Genomic DNA, 19941 nt, shown 5'->3' with positions numbered 1-19941 from the left:
TGGAAGTGTTCTGATCCAGTTGAGTAAATGCAGCATTATATACAAAATCTCTGAAAGCTGCTCACTATTGTGTGGGACAGCCAGACCCCTACCCAAATTAACTACTCAGAGGCTTCTCAGAGGTATAGAACAAAGGCTTTATTCAGGATCTAGGAAGAACCTGGTGAGCAAAAGGAAAATACTTGGAGTCAGGAGAGCCACCGCCCAGTATATGCATGCAGTTTTTATACACAAACAACCATGGAAACCTCATGCAAACCACCTACCTTTCCCTGTATACATTCTGATTGGTTATATAAGTTTTAATTCCTTATTAGGAGCCAGGATGTTGGCAGTGAATAAGTCACCTGATTTCTAGGAAATTGAAACTCAGGCTTCTAGGCTTCATTAATTCAGCAAACAGGGCTTCACTTAAACTGTACCATTCAGTCCCCCCTTTTTGTTTTCTAATTGTTTGAAGAACTCTCATTATGAAATTGTTGCAATAGTTTACTATAATGGGTATCAATATCCTCATCACTAGTGTCTTCTCTATTAACTGTTATCCACCCCGATGTTGTACCATTAATGGAGGCATCTCATTCTCATTTCCTAGAATTTGGGATAGTTTTGTGTACTATTCCAGTGACAAGGTGGATTATGCAAGAGATACAAATTAGTAGGAGTATAACTCAGCTCAAGACAATTAACCCAAACCATAACATCTGTTTCCACCAACTACCTCCAAACCATGACCACCAGGACATGTTGAATGGGGAGCTCCATGTCTGCATGATGACATGACCAAGCTTCCAAATGCTTCTAGTGATTTCTTTTACTACTCATCCATTATCTTCCATCTGCATACAAGTAGATAGATTTAATTTCCCACAGGTTCTCTCTTCTTCTGCTAAAAAAGACTAACCTATGCTGCAAAACTGCTTCTCTCATTTGGGTAGCTTGTTTCACTAACAGATCTAGGGCTTTCACAGTCTGATTGGTAACAGTTTCTAGGACTGCTTGAAGCCAAATTAATCTATTTAATATATATATACTCTGTATCCCCAACTACTGTCCTGGGCACATGGTGCTGCTGGTCCATACTCTTGGATTAGCCTCTCAGGAGGTCATCCGTTAGCATCCCCGGTTTGAGTGAGGGAGGTGTCAGTGCTCCGTTTCTCTTACTCTAGATCATTGTAGAGTTGGATTCCTAAATGATTTCTACCAGTACCAGACAAAAAGAAAAAACTTTGGTCTTATTAACCCAGTATGACAAACACTGATCCAATTTGAAGTCAAGTGCATATAAGCGATTTGGCCACAGATCCAATACTGCCCTTTTGAGGCAGGGTTGCTTGTTTCAAAAATTTTGGTGCTGTTAAAGACCACAGGGCAATATTTTATCTCCTAAAGGGCCAACCTGATATAAAGTCAAGATGTTGTTCTGATATTGGCACCTCCATAATTGTTGTTTTTCTTTAAAACTACAATCCATAATATTGGGCTCCAGAAGGAAGTGAAATAGCCAGAGCAGGTTGAATTTTGCCAGGCCCATTAATACCAAGGTTGAACTAGAATCCCCTTTCCTCATGTTTTATACATTCTACACTTTGCCAGGACCCACACAGATGCTTTTTTATCTCATGTGAGCAAACCTATTCCACATTGATTTGGTGGACAATTTAAATCATGGCATGGCGGGAACTGGCAATAATCCAATTCCCATCCAGAGTTAGTATAGGGGGTCCATGCACTATTTCTACATTGGACATGAGTCTGATTCCATCTATGCTTATACCTTGTGCAATCAAGTTAAGGCATTTTAACCTCCACAGAATAGGTCCAGTCATACTCACTTTTCCCTAGTCACTTCCCTCCCCAGTTTGATTCAAACAGTATCTACCAGGGACAGAGTCAGTTAGTGACCACTGATGTTTCTCTTGTTCTCACCAAGATCCAGTCCTGTTATGCCCAGCCAACCTTTTGCTCAAGAGCTAGGCTGGACTCAATGGCACAGCTACCCATGGTCATTGATCAAACTGTTGAGGTCCTCCACAAATCCAGCAATCTCAGATGTAAAAAGTATCAGTGATTATCTATATCAAGCTTTGGAAGCTATTCACTTTTTTCAATAGTGGGTTGGAGGTGGGAGCTGTAAGAGTGAATGATAAAAAACCAGTATTAAACCTGGGGATATAGTGTACAATCCTTGATACTTCAGTTTTGGCTCCATTATTTTGAGAGGACTGCCTTATCCCTAAGATGTAATGAGATAGCTCTAGCAGGATATTTTGTCTAGGACAAAGGAGCAACCCAAAGTGATACCCCCAAACCCCAGAGAAGTCTGGATATACACAGTTCATCAGTCTCAATGGTAGTAAGTCTATGCTTTAAGCTGTATTTTCAAGTCCCCTGGAGGATTAGGTACTATAATCCATTCTTTTGGCGCATTCACAGTCCTTTAACTCGAAGGTGATGAGTCCAACCACATTTGTGGATCCTCATAGCAGTGTCTGAGGTCAGGAGAACTTGGAAAGGACCCCGGTTTGGGGTCAGCTTGTCTTCTTTCCAGGAATGAATCAAAACCCACTCTCCTGATTTGAATTGATGTACAGCAAATGCTAGAGGAGGAGTCTGAGCAACAAGACCTTTTAATGTTCTCAAATGATGTTAGAGTCACAATGTGATTTCTTAAAAATACATCCTTAGTTTCAAAGATCAGATCTGATTTTTTCTGGACTCAATATTCCAGGATATGGATGGCCAAATAACAATTCATAAGGGGATAGCCCAATATCTCTACGGGGGTTTGTCCTTATTCTCATCAAGGCTAAGGGAAGGCACTTGGTCCAAGGCAACCAAGTTTCCAGGGCCAGTCTTGTAAATTGCCATTTAATCTCCTGATACATCCTCTCTACTTTTCCCGAGGAAGGAGGATTCCATGGAGTATGAAACTCCTAGGATATTTCTAAAGCTTTGACCAAAGAGTTTGACTTTGAAATGTGTACTCTGATCCGAATCAATGTGTTCCACCAATCCATACATCGGGATTATCTGTTCCAGGAAGATTGGACACGGCTGATGTTGTAGCCTGACAAAAGGGGTAAGCCTCCACCCAAGATGTCAGATGGTCCACTATGACCAATGGGTGTTTGAGACACCCCACAGTGGGGGCAATTCAGTGAAGTCCACCTGACTGCTTTGAAAGTGTCTAATGCCAAGGAGTCTTCCACCTGGTGGAACTTGTCAGAGAGCTGTCTTATTTGTCTTTCGACAAACAAGACAGCTATCCATTACTTGGCGAGCCAGTGTATATAGTCTGGGGGTTACAAATTTAGTGAATATTACATTACACAAATCCTGGATATCCCAGTGGCTGCCCTGATATAAGTATTGGAACATATGTCTCATACTTGCCTTGGTCAGTACTTCTCTTCACAGGGCAAAAACAGCAGCCCTTGGCATCCTTCTGGGCTCCAAGAGCCTGAAGATTCTGCTTCTCATCTGAAGTACAGGATGGTGGGGGCATATGCAAGGGCAGAGCCAGTATCAACACCATCATTTCCTCAGAATTATCAGATTCTCCCTCCCCTGCTTGTTTTGCTTCCTCATCTTTCAAATGATTTCCTTTAGCTGCAAAGGAGTCTCCAGACTGATGTCTTTTAACATAGACAACATAGTATCAGATTAGTCAAAACTTTGGTTACCAAGGCTTCATGTGCCAATCCTTTGCCTTTACTATTAACCATGACTTGTTCCTCCCCAATTTTTCCAAATATATGTGCTACTTCACAAGCATACTTAGACTCAGTATAAATGGTTCTGCTCCTTTCACCTAATCTCTTCAATGCCTAATTAAGAGCAAATAATTCACAGGTCTGAGCTGACCAATTAGCAAGCAGGGATCCTGACTGAATAACTGAACTTGGTGAAGAGCACTCACAATGAGACTTCCTCCAAAGGTTAATTTCCTACTTTGCTCTACCAAAATAGCTGTTGCAGCCATCACTTGTAGGGATGAGGGCCATTCCCTTGCCGTGGGGTCCAAAAGTTTTGATGGAAAGGCTACAGGATATCTACCCCCTTTGTGCCAGCACCCCCAATGCCACTCCTTTATCGGTATTAACAAATAGGTGAAATGGCTTTTCCAAGGATGGCAACACCAATACTGGGGCAGACTGAATTATCTTCCGATAATTTATGTTTTTCTTTTACCATACCCTCTTGCAAACATCTTATTTCCTTTCCCCATTTTTCTTCTGTCTTTTAAAATCCTTTTTGAAATCTTCCAAGGAAGCCTTGTGAAATAGGGACCAGCTCATATCTCCCTTTAAGGCTTCATATGAAGTTGATTTGGCAGTAGGAGCCTTAGAATTTCACATCTGTTCTTCTTTCTATATATAAAAGCTGTCTATATTAAGAGTTTTTTTTTTTTTTTTTTTTTGCTCATTTTTTTAATGGTTGAGGTCTGCTCTTAAGGCAAAGATTTGACAGCCACATTAGTTTGCCCTGGGGAAGTTCTGCTGATTGACTTCTGTTACTGAGTAATTGTGGTCAGGTCCTGAATTATTTAAGACTCGATGGCTTATAATTTTGCCTTGTGTATTTCCTTTCAGGTGTTTTTCAGCAACTCTGCTAAAGCACCCACTTGTAAGCAGGGCAGAGTAGCCCTAAGAGCCTCAAGAAAATTCCCTGCTTTGTGGATGCAACAAGGTTGTGGTTCTCCAATCCAGCTCCCTACCCATTTCCTATGCTGTGATCTGGGCTTGGCAGCCTTTCCCCCTGCTTGATTGAAACGTACTTGTTCTGAAGTTCTTCCAAAGTAACTTCTGGAAATGTATTGCACTTCAAATATTTGTGGGTTTTATTACTCCAAAATCAGTTCAGAGGCTTAATCTGCTGTTGCTTTGAGAGAAGGTAGGAGAATGTTACAGAAAGCTGTGTCTGCTCTCCACCATCTTGGCTCTGCTCCCTCCTACTCCCCCCTTATTTCCCACCCCCCTGTATTTTCCCTTTTTAACAAATATAGATCTGAAGCCTCTGGTGAAACTTGCTATTGAGATGAAATTTCTTGGGATTGTAAAAAATTTTTTGAATTTTGAATTTGAGAATGATTGATGAGTTATTAAGAGAAAAACACCTACTCAGACTTAGTGTCAGACTTAGGGTCACTAAACTGTTACAGGTCTGTAGCTAGACAAAAGTTGGGAGGTTATCCTTGGTCTCCACTTAAAGTGGGATCCTTCTGACTCAGTTTCCCAGTTGTCTTTCTTTGAATAAGAACCTCCTTGATTATTCCTGAGTCTGGCTATAAGATAGAATTGTTACTATATGACTGGCTGTCAAACCAAGGTAAGGCTATTGTATTTTATCACTTGTGTGCTCCCAGGCTGAAGCCTAGGATGATATTATAATCATGCCCCTGCTTTTTTTTTTCTAAAAGAAAATTATATAATCAGAGCAAATAGTCAACAGAATCCATGAACATGGCTTCATGAATACAATTATGCAATATCTTGCTATTTTCAATCTGAAAATATGTAGTCATTATATCCTGAATGATTAGGTAAGTGAATATTTGATCTAGTCATCTGTCTGTTATTAGGTGTATGTGTCTGTATGAAATAAGGTCCTTAATGGTTTCAAAATAATGCAAGAACAATTAATACAACTATCTGTGAGATGTTACTATCATTTTATTGTTTATTAAAATTAAACTTGAAACATCTTTGTCCTGTGGTACAAATATTCTTAGGAATGAAAAACTGCTTGCTAACCTATATTGGCCTCTCTCTGTCTGTCTTTGTCTTTCTCTGTCTCTTTCCTCCTCCTCCTCCTTCTCTTCCTCCATCTTATCCTATTTTATAGCTGCCCTTGTGAGTTTGTCTTTCTATCTCAGACTACTCTAATTCTATTTATTAGATTTGTTTTAATCTAGAGTTTGATCAGTTATAGCTGCATCGACCAGCTTCAGGGATCTGAATCAACTCACTGGATGCTTCAATCAGTTCCAGCTTATCCCACCCTATCCGCCAAAACAGAAAGCTGTAAAAAGACCAAGAAGAGTGATCATTCTCAGCAACAAATGGTTTCAGAAAACTGAGATCATCTTCCCATTCTCCCAAAGGACGTTGGGTTCTGTTGGTTTGGGGAGGAACTGCAACTGATTGGTGAATGGATGCCAAATTATTTACTGTCTTGAGTGAATCCACTGTTACAATAGAATTTGGGATGTTGGGAGTTGGGATGGGAAATATTGGGCTAAGATTTGGGTAAATGTCACTGAAAAAGGATATACAATTTAGCTTAATGTTTGTCAAATTATAGAATATATATTGACATAACTAGTCGCAGAACAAGTTTACAATGAGTATTTGTGCCCTGATGGAGAAAGAGGGTTTTCCAGAACTACCTTCACAATTTAGAATAATGTTTGTTTTGTTACAAGGACTTGACATCTAAAAAATATAGATCAGCCCCTTAATACTTCAGTATGATTACATCATTACAGCAACTGAGCATGTGCAACCATTATATCACCATATCACATTAAATATATGTTTAGAGAACCATTATTTCACACTGAGTAGGTGCTTAACTATAAACACCCTGCTGTCCTTGATTCAAGTACACCTTTTCAGAGTTTAGGCCTGCTACAGAATGCAACAATAAATGGGGAAAAATTAAGTCAAGGGTAGTGCTTGGTGGATTCAAAGCTTGAAATCCAATCACTTTTAGATCTAGATCATTCTTATTCCGGTGCTAACTATTATTGAATAAATTATACTGGGGAGGCAATGAAGGCTATTGCTGACCATTTGGAAGCTACAAGCAGAACATATACAGCATGAAGTTGTTTTAACCAATATAAAAAACTGCTATTAAATTACAAATGAAATTGCCTAAGGTTTACAGAACCTCCAAGAATCCCTAGATGCCTAGCTTGTGTCATTCTTAATAATTAAATAGCTTCACATTACTTATTAACGCAGAAGGAGGAATGTAATTGAGTTTACTTTAATAAACAAGTGTCATTGAAACCAACATACATAATCACAATATTGCACATTGGATGCATGAGACCTGAGAACTATTATTTCCCTCAGTATTAGGATGAGACTTAATATAAAACACTTATGTCTATCCCCTATCATTTTAATGTTTTTGTTCTCTGCTTTGGACCTTGTATGATGAATTGTCTTCAACTATGGTTTCTTCTAGACTACAAGCTTTTACTATGTATAAATGAATGTTTACAATCAGTTGAAACCCTGTTGATTTATTTACTATTAGATAACAAGCTGCATAAGTGATTATTCATGATAAATTGAAGCCTTGTTATATTTGACCAAATTGGGTGCATGTCCAATCCTAGAGCCAAATTGTAAGGAATCCTAATTAGTCTTGGCCATGTATGTGGTGTAACTTTTTGTTGAGAACATGAGGATGTACTGGTAGTTATCTGATGGCATGCTGGGAAACATAAGAAGGAAAGGGCACTCTTCTTGTGCATTGATTAATCAATTCCTTTTATGGCTGACCTGTGTTGTCTTGGAAATCTGACCAATTCCTTGAGCAAACACAGTCATCCTATAAGAATAAACAAATATTCTTCTAGGTGGATCCCTTGAGATGGAGAACTCTGCACTTGGAAGGCTGCTTCATCTCAAGAGTCATATATCAAGTGTTCTTAGCCAATAAAAACCCTAGTGGGCAAGGGACTTTGAGAATCTCATCCAGGAAAGACTGTATACCTTGCTTGGCAACTTTTTCCACTTCAAAACTCTAAATAGCTGTGAAAACTTGTTCTCCGTTCCTGTTGATGTGTGAACTAATACAGAATTTCCATACTTAATTCCTGCAGGATCATATTAAAAGTTTAAGCTGCTTCACTTGAATTTGTTCATTTACTTTATCCTTTTTGGGATTCAGAAAATTATTTCTAACATTAAGGCAAATAATGTTAAGTGACTTGATTAAGGGTTAGTGTATGTGGTCAAATTTGAACAGGAAGATGAGTCTTCAGGTATGTCTGTCTCTCTTTGTGTGTGTGTGTGTGTGTGTGTGTGTGTGTGTGTGTGTGTGTATGTGTGTGCGTGTGTGTGTGTGTGTGTCTATCTGTCTCTCTTTTTTGCTTTTTCTTTCTGACTCTTAATATTTGTATCTATATCAATCGCATGCTTTTGTGCCAGTTTCATTCATCATTCTCATTAAGGCTGCAAGTAGATGGATAGGAAGTCAGATGGAAATTGGGAAGACCTGAGTTCACATCCTGCCTCAGACCCTGAAAAGGAGTGCCCAGGTCATTTCCCATCCCAAGCTACAAGATTTTAACATGTTGATGCCCCAAGTACTCCCCCATCTCTTTTTAAATTCTTTTTGTTGTGTGTGTATTTTATATCACTCCTTAGCTCCTCGAAGGAAAAATCTATGTTAAAATTCATCTTTTTATTCATAGTGTTTAGTGTAGAACTTGACACACAATAGGTGTTTAATAAGTTTTTATAGATTCCTCAGAGTCTAACTGTGTGACCTCTGGCCAGCCATTTAATCTCTTTCAATTTCAATTCCTCATCTGTAAAATGAACATAATAGCACCTGCTTTACAGTTATTGTGAGAATCAAATGATGAAATATATATTAAGCACTTTAGTAGCATTTTGTGGTACTTTAAAGTTTACATTTATAATTCTATGCCTATTGAAATGAAATATCCCAAGGAAGGGTTGGGTCTCCCAGAGCTTGAAGGGAGAGACAGAAGACTACTTTGAATTACTCTACAGACTTTATCCTAAGACTAATGATTCAAGCAATGCTACCCAGAAAGTATATTGAGATCCTGTTCTTTGAGAAGTAAAGAACTCCTGAATACCCTCTGGCATGTCTGCAACATAGCCAGAGAAGTGCAAGACCTGGTTCTTGTTAAAAAAAAAAAAAAAAAAAAAAAAAAAAAATCTGGCAAATGCTCAGCAGTCCCCCTGGTGGTTAAAAGTGCTTTGGAAAAAAAAAAGTGATTTCTGTTATTTTCACTTTTCACTTTAATATTAGAAAAGATCAAGAAATTACAAACTCCACAAAATGATCACTTTTATGAACCATGAAATCAATTGTCAGATTCTTTTGGGAAAAGATACTTAGCATTTTCTAACACAGCAGAGATTTCACAGCTTTATAGTTTAATAAGCTCTTCTCCAATAATTTCGTGGGCTTCTCCTACAGCAAGAACTCCAGTATGAAATGAGATCAGATTTTTAAGTTGCAACTAAGTGGCTCTCATTTAACATTTTCTTCCCTCCTTCAATGGAGTTCATCAAGTAATTGCACTCTAATAGCCCTCTGACAAACAGGATGAATGAAGCATAGTGAAACTAATAAAACTTTAAAGTGGGCTCCATTCTCTTTTGGCCTAGAAAAAGCAATACAGATTTCAGACAAGTTTCTCAATATAAAGGGACATATCTCCTGAAATTACTGAAATAAAAAGAGGAACAAATGATATTACCTTTAAATTCTCTTGGACATGTGGGATTCACTTCTGATTACCTTGGGTAATCATGAATTAAATAGTAAGGAAAACTTTCCAATCATTTATAGACACATATTGTTAGAATTGACTAGCCATATTTGAATATGACTGCACTCTCCTTGGCTTGAGAAGCAGGCATTAAGTTGGGGGAGGTTTTTTTTTTTTTTTTCCTCTTAGAGGGAGCATGACTCTCTTGAATCATTTTTTCTAGTTGCCATTTAATTTTCATAGTTAGGGTTTTGACTATTTTTGAGCCCATGGCAGGAATTTTCTTTAGATTTTTAACAGTAACTATAAATACTACTTTATTTAAAATCATTTAGCTTTTCTATCTAGCCTTAAACTTGTCATTCTTCCTCAAAAATTATCCATTTAAGTACATTTATGTACAAGCTTAGGGATTTAGAGCTTCCCAATCTTACATTTTCCTGAACTCAAGGTCAATATTCTATGTATTCTGTCAACAAATAAGTCAATCATTTATTCCCAGGATGTTGGGCTTAGTGGTATATGCTAGATGCCTGAAGAGTTAATTCCCTCTGCCTTGGATGATCTCTTTAGAGGGATGATATTCAGGGCCCAAATGATCAAAATATAATATGGAATAAAATACCAAAAGTAGTCTAGCAATTAGTGCTAAAGGAATTTGAAGGAAAGGAGGATCAGTTCTAGGAGGGTTGATGAACTAAGGTTGAATCAAAGAATCATTGAATTTTATAGCGGCAAGGGACCTTAGAGATCATCTTGATTAATTCCTTTATTTTATGGATTAAGAAATTGAGATTGAAATTTGCCCAAAGAAACACACTATTGATTATTGAGGCTGGACTAGTTACTCCCTAAGGCATCTTCACATTATAAATTCTATGATCCTTTGAGAAAAAATAAAAAATGAAATATTTGATTAAATTGCAAGAATGTCAGTTTGGAGGGTTCATACAGGTGAATACTAGAAGCTGAGAATGGAAAAGTATTGACCAAATTTTAGACTAATGATCATGAATAATTTCACAACAAATATTTATTTATTGAGTCCCTGACCTGAACAAAATACTGTGCCTTATGTAGAGTGGGTAGAATGGGTATTGTTCATCTGTGGAAAGTATAGACATGATCAAAATGACATTTTAGAATCATAAAGTGTACAAAATTGTGCAGTTTGGATTGGAGGAGAAAAACATGTTAGTCAAAGAGGTCCATTAAAGCAAATGTAAATATAAGGCAAATGTAAATCTATCTATCTATCTATCTATCTATCTATCTATCTATCTATCTATCTGTGTGTGTGTGTGTGTGTGTGTGTGTGTGTGTGTGTAAAGTAATGAGTCTGAACTAGAGTGAAAAGAAAAAGGAAAAAGGTTGATACCTAATGAAATATTAGAGTCAATGGGCAAAAGATTAATTTTGGAATAAACTGAGAACCCCATTCCTAGAAAAATGGAAGACAGGAGAAATTATTTAATTAGGAAAGAATTGACAAATGTATCTTTAGATACATTGAATTTGTGGATGAGAGTTGGAAATAGTCCTCAAGTATGTGGAAGTTAAGAGTTTCCTGTTAGAGTTTTAATTAGGGATGTAGTCCAAAACTTTTATATAATGTCCTTAGCATGGTATAGGCATTTAAAATATTCATCTTATTGAATTTAATTATATCATAATACATTTTGTGAATCTCTTTGCTTTTCTTTCTGTCTTCTATCACTTCACTTTGATATTGATATTGTTAATATTATAATGTATATATGTTAGTTCCATAATTTAAGACAATTGGAGATCTGAAGAAAGATGCTAAGACAAAAAGATTGGCCCCTGTGAAGTGTAAACACCTCCAGGATAACTCACTTGAAGTAACAAGCAGCCAGCTCTGGGGCTAGCTGAGTTGAGTAGTAGCCTCTGCCCAATCATAGGAAATTTTACCTCATGAAGAGTATGGAGAGTTGGATATGTGAGAAGGGAAGATTGAGAAAACCACTGTTGAAGGAATGTCAGGCTCAACTATGCTGCTAAGAAGTGGCTCTGAGTGAGAAGGAACCAGCATATATCCCATCAGTGCTGAAGCACTAGGGCAGGGATGTTGCTGGCTGTGAGCACTTATAGGAGGGCAGGCCAGAAAGAAGAACTGAAGGAGGGCCTAAGGCTAGAGGCATCATCTCCAATACCATGGGATTAGAGGTGACAATAACAAGTTGCTATAGATTAAAAAGATACATGAGCAGGCAAAGAAGAAAAAAATGAAGCTAACCACAGAAAGTAATGAGACTAGAAAAAAGCAAAGTTCATCTTCAGGGGAGGATACTGAAGCAAAAAATCCTCTCCTACCCCAAAGAGTAATAAAAAATGATCACCTACCTCAAAAGAATTCAGAGAAGAACTGTAAAAAACCTAAAAATTAAAAAAAAAACAACAATATAAAAGCCTCAAGAAGATTATGAAAAGAAAATCAACTAACTGGAAAAGGATCCAGAATCTTAAGAAAACAATTCCTTGAAAATTAGAATTGGGCAAGACAAAGACAATGAAGTTACAAGAGATCAAGAAATAATAAAAATATATATAGAGAATATGAAATATCTCATATCAATAAGAGAAAACAAGAATGTTTCTGGTATCTTGACAAAATAAATAATTAAATAAAATCATCTTGAAGTGTGAGAACAAGAGGGAAAAATAGAAATAGAAAAATTTACCAATTGCCCCAGAAAGAGATCCTACAAGGAAAACTTATGGGAAAATCATAGTCAAATTCTAAAACCCTCAGGTCAAGAGGAATATATTATAAGTAATGAGAAAAAAAATTCAAATACAGTGGAGCCACAATTAGAATCATAGAAGACCTAATAGCAGCTACATTAAAAGACTACAGGCCTTGAAGAGCAAAAGAACTAGAGTTGTGGACAAAAATATCATACACAGCAAAGTTAAGGATTATCCTGAATGAAAAGAAGAAAAAAAAGGATATTGAATGCATTGCCAGACTTTCAGGATTTTGTTGCAAAAAGACCCATACTTAATAGAAAATCTGACATACTGGGTCTAAGAGAAATATAAGGTACTAATTAAAAGGGAGTCAATAAGAACAAACTATTTTTTATATGGGGAATTATAAACTATATGTCGATTATCATTAGTAATTGGGTAGTTTGAAATAAAAATTAGGGTAGAGCTGAGTATGATGTAATTATAAAAAGAAAAAAAATAGGAAAAGGTAAAAAAAAAAGAATATCTTATGCAAATGAGGTGAGAGGAAGAACTGACACAGAGAAATTACTTGGCAAGGGGCTGGCTGGTAGTTCTGGAACTCTACTATCATTTGGAATGGGTTAAAGAGGGAAAATGCATATATACATATTTATATAATATAGAAAGATATACAAATGTCTTCTAAATTAAGAAAGAAATAAAAGGAGAAAGGAATAGGGAAGGAGGAGAGCATAAGAGAGGAATATTTAGAGGAAATCCTACTTATATATCTGGGTTAAAGAGAGAACAACATATATATTTAGAAGGGGATTAAGGTCTTCTAAAATTAAAAGGAAATAAGAGGATGAAGGTATAAAATAATGGTGGGCTGTAGAAGGATGTATAGATTAATGGGAATGGGATAAAAAGGGATCAACATCTATTCCTGAAAGTATATAAAAAGTTTTGTAAGTCCAGATAGAAGAGGGCAAGGGGAAAGGGCATTGGGAGAAATTAAGTAAGGGATTCTTGGAGCTGAGGTAAATTAAGAAATAGGAGAGTATGGGAGCAGGTAAAAAATAAAAACAACAACAACACATAACTGTAGCTAATTGTGGTCTTCTTGGGGGAGAGGGTAAAAAAGGGGGAACAAAGTAAAAAGTACACATACAACAGAGCACAAAAGAAAACACACAAAGAAGCAAAGAAAAAACAGCTCTAAACAAAATGTGTAGTAATTTTTATACTGTCTTTCTTGAAACAGAAATGTATTGCTTTATATTTTGAATACTCCTGTAAATAACATTTTTCCTATTTTATATTTGTTTAAAATAAACAATAACAATAATAAGGAAATCAACTATGTGACTGAAGAGACATTTGATATTTTCCTTATTAATTCTTTCTGTCTCTATCTCACCTTTTTTCTTTGAGCCAAATCTGATGAAATTAAGATTCACACAATGCTCACCCCCTCCCTTCTTTCCCTCAATTATAATAAGTCTTCTTTGCCTCTTCATGAGATATAATTTTCCTCATTCTACCTCCATTTTCCCCTTTTTTTCCAGTACAATCCCCTTTCCACCTGTAGTTTCATTTTTATTATCACAATAAAATCAAATTATATCTTCCTTCTCTAAGTATACCCATAATAAAGATATAGTTCTCAAGTGTTCTTGCCTTTTTGCCTTTTTATGCTTCTCTTGAGTTCTGTATTTGGAGATTAATTTTTGTTTGTGTGTGTGTGTGTGTGTGTGTGTGTGTGTGTGTGTGTGTGTGTGTGTGTGTAGCTCTGGCCTTTTCATCAGAAATAAATGAAATTCACCTGTATCATTGAACATCCATCTTCTTCCCTGAAAGATAATGCTCAATTTTGCTGTATAGCTGATTCTTGGCTGTAATCCAAATTCTTTTATTTTTTGAAATATCAGATTTCAGGTCCTTCAGTCCTTTAAAGCGGAAGCTTCTAGGTCCTGTGTAATCCTGATTGTGGCTCCTTGATAACTGAATTTTTTTTTCCTGGATGCTTGCAATATTTTTTCCTTGCTCCAATAGTTGTGGAATTTAGCCATGATATTCTTTGGAGTTTTCATTTTGGGGTCTATTTGAGGAGGTGATTAGTGAATTCTTTCCATTGCTATTTTACCTCCTGATTCTAAGACAGCAGGGCAGTTTTCTTTGATGATTTCTGGAAAGATGTTTAGACTCTTTTTTTTAAATTATGGTTTTCAGAAAGTCACATAATCATTAGATTGTCTTTCCTACATCTATTTTCTGGGTCAGTTTTTTTTTTTTGTTTTGTTTTGTTTTTTTGGTTTTCCTTGACTGATTCTTGATGTCTCATTAAGTCGTTCATTTCCATTTTTTCAATTCTGATTTTTAGTGAATTATTTTCTTAAATTGCCATTTTTGCTATTTTTAGTTCTTTTTGCATTTGGCTAATTGAATTTTTAAATGAGTTGTTTTTTTCTATGGCTTTTTTTTCCCATTTCACAAATTATGTTTTTCAGGGAGTTATTTTCTTTTTCCATTTTGTCAAATCTATTTTGTAAGAAGTTATTTTTTCCCCATTTCACTAGAAATAGATAATTCTTCAGATATGTTTTGTGTTTTCTTTTCCAAACCCTTTTTTCAGAGTTCTCATTTCCTTTCCCCATTTTTCTTCTAGCTCTCTTTTGAGATCCTTCTAAATATCTTCCAAGAGAGCCTTTGGGGTTTCCAATTTATATCATCCTTTGGGGCTTTATCTGGAGACGATCTGATTTTAGTGGCCTCAGACTTTGAAATCTGGTCTTCTCTTTTACCATAAAAACTGTCTATGGGGTGAGTTCTTTTTGCTTTTTATGTTCATTTTTTAAAATATTGAGGTCTGTTTTTTAGGGCAAGGGGGAGATTGTACAAGCTTTCTCTACAGGCAACAGTGGCTGCACTGGGTCAGTGCTCACTCACTCCTGGTCCTGTGTGAGCATGGCCAGGTACTGTGAAATTCTGGCATTTTGAATATCATTATTTACCTTGATCATTATTTACCTTTTGTGTTTGTGTTAGATGTTTTATAACTTCTCTGTTGATCTACTGGTTTGCAACCAGGGCATAGTAACCAATACTGCAGTGGATTCCTCTTCTGTAGATTCTCTGGTATTGCTCTGAGTCTACGCTGACTGCACTAGCATCTGTGCTTGGACTGCTTGCACTTTGCTCACCTCCCTCTGTGCCTAATTGAAACAGACATTTTCTGTAGATCTTTGAAATTATCTTTTGCTGATAATTTGTTACACTCCCAAGATTTGTGGGTTCTGCCAATCCAGAATTAATTTGGAGACTGGGCTTGCTGTTAGTTTGAGGGTCATGGGAGAGCTCAGAAAAAGCCATGTGTCTTCACCACCATCTTGGCTCTGCCCTCCATCAGTTTTGCAGTCCTTATTTCATGTCCAGTGCTCTGCATATTACATTCTATGCTTTATCAAGGATGCTAGTAAATTTAAATATTTACTAATCAAAGTATTGTTAAAAGATACATTTGTAGCAAGAGAAATTGTTATACCCAGACTAGCTTTCTGGAGGACCTTGGGACCAATCTGAGTCCTTAGTCTTAGAAGAGGAGTGAAGAAGCGAGACTCACGTGGATGGTCAAACATGGAGTCCGTTTATTCCAAATTCTCTCAGCCTTATATACCCTAATACCCTTACATAGCTATAGCACACTCTGCATGTGCTAACTATATACTGAGCATGTAGAACTGTGAAGACTGAGTTAGCACCCTGGATACTTTAGAATCAGCCAAAGTCAGGATAAGCAAAAGTCCTTGGTCTTTATTCTTTGTCTTTAGGGGTAGAAGTGAAAAGAATGGACATAGGATGTCTGCAACCTTCCTTTTCCTCCTCTAGCGTCAAAGTGCATCTGGCTTGTCTTATTCCACCCCCTAATCCTTCCCGAAATTCTCTGTATACACCAAAAGATTGAACCAGCACAGAATAGTGGGAAGGACCATTTTCCAAGCATATGCTAATAGAGTATTGTCCAATCAGTAATTAGTCTTAAGTGCTGGGTTGTCCAACCTCAGTGCATCAACTCAGAGTTTCAGCCTTTTACATAGAATCACATACTTGCTATTGTATATAGATGACTCTTTGAAACTTGGTATCACTGCTTTAATTACAACACAGGTTGTCACTGCCCCCTGACTTCTCAGGAAGGCTGAGAGCCCTCAGAGGAGATGGGGAGCTGAACCAGACATTGTTAGCAGATACCTTCTGGGCTGAAGGGTCTTATACCTTATCCAGAATTCCCCCACTCTCTGTGGCCCTCTACAGGAAATAGCAAGAGACGTAGCAAATTCAAATAACTGGATAATTATGATTGCTTGATTTCTATTGGTCTATTAGAATGAATCATTAAAAGAGTTTTGTAGAAGAAATCTACTTTGGACAAGATCAATTGTCAGTGTGATACGTAAGCCAAGAAAGTATTATATATATTTAGCTGACTTCCTTGGTTTTCTGAATTCAAAGGCCTGCCTGCTAGAATAGGCTTCTTGAAGAAGTGTGCTTATAGGCATGCCGGCTGATGAAATCTGTCTCCAGAGCCTAATTAGAAGGAATTAGAGGTAGTCTAAAATCATTATTATTTCATTTGGAAACAATTATTGAAATTTGTTTTCTTCTCCATAAGGAATGTGTTTGATACATTTTTCATGATCAATGTTTGAAGAGAGAATAGTCAATCACTCAATAGACATTTATTAAACACCTATTATATGCACTGTTCTAAACACTGGAAATAAAAAAAAAAAATTATTCCTTCAAAGACTTTAGAATCTAACTGAAGAAGCAACAAGTACAAATATATATATCTATATCTATTTATATATCTATATCTATATATCATGTCTGTGTGTATTTCATATACCTATGATGAATAGAAAATAATTCAAATAGGAAAGATACTAGAATTAAGAGGGTTTTATAAAGGTTTGATGTAGAAAATGAGATTTTATTTGTGCCTTGAAGGAGGACAGATAATCCAATAGGTGGAGATAAGGAGAACATTTCAGGCATAGATGACATTTCACATTGGGATATATGAAGACTTATAACCAAACACTGATGCCATCCAGTATTTGCTACTGTGGAAGGATGGTCATGTGTCCAAAAGCAAAAGTAGACAATATCCCCTCAAGGCGTGTTTTTATTTTGGATGTGTGAAAAGGAATGTGTCATCTACCTTTATTTTCCCAGAATGCCCCAATAATCACGTAACTAGTGGGAGACCACTTAGGACCAATTAGGAGATAGAATGATTTGATAAACCAATAGTCCTTTTTGGTTTCCAGGAGTGAGCCCAGTACCTGGAAGTGCTGAATCAGTGACCTTGAAGCTAGCACAGCTCAAACCATCCTTGAGTGGCCATTGAACTATCAACTAGCATTGACTCATTGAGACATCTAGTTTGTTTTGCTGTCTATAATGGAGCCTTGGACTCTCTGTTTCATTGTGTTTATATTGTTCTAATGTATCAAGAAGTCAATGCCCCTGTTCCTGAAACCCCACTCCTCATTCTTGGAACTTCTCATCCATAACACAACATTTAACCTTGTCTATTCCACAGAACAGCCCATTTCTGTCTCCCTTTCTCTGAAAACTATACAAACCACTGCCTACTTTCCCCTAGCTGAGTTGGAAAGGGGTTTTTAGCTCCTATTGGGCTGGCTTCTGTGTCCACTGGTTTTTCTTCCCTTTGGGAAAGAGGGATCTTATTCCCATAGGATCTGTGCCTCAGTTTACATATAACATTACATCTAATTACTGTCATATGTCCCTGAATGCTAGATAGTAGTCAGATAGCCTAGTTGGAATCTCCCATTCACAGGACTATTTTAAAATTCTATCGCATATGCTTGATGAATAGAAGTTGCAGGAGTTCTAAATCTCTTAAGACATTTTTTATCTTCAACAGGGAAAACAAAGAGATAAAAATTAAATCAATTTAGCTTTCAGTTTTTATCAACTCTGAAGGAAGGGTAAAGTGCTTTTAAAAAGTGCTTTAAAAAAACATTTCAAATGTTACTATTATTTTTATATCATATAATAACTGGAGCGATAGGATAAATTATACCTTGAACAACATTCCCTGCCCATGTGTTTTTTGTATTGGGAGGACTGCTACATTGTATATACATAAATGCCAGCCCATTTTCAAACTGGGGAGAAAAAGAAATGTTTATATTGCAATTAAGTAAGTTTGATTTTACTTTTTGGTAAAATTCTAAAATATATGATTTAAAAGATAGTTGTAAGTACTTGAAAAGGGAGATAGTGATAAATAGGTATATACATGAATTCATGAAAAGTAAGATTATATATATATATATATATATATATATACATATATACATATCTATGTATATACACATATACACAGATACATATATTAATATTATCACAATATCTTTAGATTTAGTTGAAAGAAATGATTTTCATTGTATTCTTTTTTATTTATTTATTTTTTTTCTGAGGCTGGGGTTAAGTGATTTGCCCAGGGTCACACAGCTAGGAAGTGTTCAGTGTCTGAGACCAGATTTGAACTCCGGTCCTCCTGAATTCAAGGCTAGTGCTCTATCCACTGTGCCACCTAGATGGCCCTTCATTGTATTCTTGTGGACAAAATGCAGAGAAATGGGTTAAGTATATTAAATGAATTTAAACTAAGTTGAGTCACTGGAAGCCAAGAGTGTCCATTAACTTATTGATATTAAACTAATGGCACATTTTTTCTAGAGTTCAATCTTTGGCTGTGTTTGAGATTGGCAAAAGACTTCCTTAATTTTCCAATATCCCCCCAATTAACTTAATTTTTAGTCATCTTACATAATCAGGATCAAGTGATAACTTTTACCAAAGAGTTATGTCATTCCATGCCACACTGGTTTCTTACACTTTGGATAAGGGGAGGAATTGTTATTCGATGATACAAGGTCTTCTTCCTACTTTAAGGAAGAGAAAAATTAGTATTTTGCCCATTTATATGAAATGACTGAAATTCCATTATTCCTTGGGCCAAGATTACTGATGAATAGATAACCCCTATTTTAATAGAAGTTATGGGATTAGCTGATGTGGTAGGTTTGAAGATAGGTGTCCAAGGACTGGAATGTTTCTATCCCAGCTTTGGTCCTAACTGGAGTGAGAACTAAGCAATGATGCTCACTCTGAGTTGCTTCAACCTGTGGATTCTCCTGTGCTGGACCTGCTCCAGTTAAAGGGGAACCAAGCAGCTGGTAAACTATGTCTTTCAAATCTTTTTAATTGTCACAAAATCAAGGCAAGCTCACTTAAGGGAAAAGTGATAGTGTTTTCTTTTTAGATAGAAGGAACAGTTGTTTCTGACTGGTTTTCCATTTCTTATTTTATAAGTTGTCCCTTACTCTTGAAATGAGCTACTTTTCATATCTCTTAGAATTGCTAGTTTTCAAAACTTAGCTAGCTTTCAAAACACCACTTCCTACATTAGACCTTTCTAGAACTCCCAAAATATTTATCTATTATCCCTCAAGTTTCCATTTACTGGAAGGTCACTTGTTCATTAACACAGTTACTCCCAAAATAATAATTTTGGTATCTGATTGGTTTCCTAATTGGTTTGTCAATTAAAGTAGAAATGTTCTACAGGAGATAGATAGAAAACATGAATTATAAAATAAATAAATAAATAAATAAGACCCTAAGGAATAAGCGTCCAAGTATTAAAAGACACA

The 19941-nt window shown here is 36.4% G+C and overlaps 1 protein-coding gene across 3 annotated transcripts in view; it reads left to right on the top strand.

The window, feature by feature from the left end:
• LOC141542405 (nonsense-mediated mRNA decay factor SMG5-like) overlaps nucleotides 1–7877 on the top strand; it is a 74349-nt gene extending 66472 nt beyond the window's left edge. For 2 of the 3 annotated variants that reach the window (XR_012482140.1, XR_012482141.1), the window contains 2 exons: nucleotides 2912–3082; nucleotides 4596–7877. The gene's annotated coding sequence lies outside the window, so the exon portion shown is untranslated. The remainder of the gene's footprint in view (nucleotides 1–2911; nucleotides 3083–4595) is intronic. The other variant, XR_012482142.1, reaches the window with a different exon arrangement.
• Nucleotides 7878–19941: the final 12064 nt, after the last annotated feature.

Source organism: Sminthopsis crassicaudata, chromosome 1 (assembly GCF_048593235.1).
Source record: "Sminthopsis crassicaudata isolate SCR6 chromosome 1, ASM4859323v1, whole genome shotgun sequence".
Lineage (NCBI taxonomy): Eukaryota > Metazoa > Chordata > Mammalia > Dasyuromorphia > Dasyuridae > Sminthopsis > Sminthopsis crassicaudata.
This window is presented reverse-complemented; position numbering and strand designations above follow the sequence as displayed.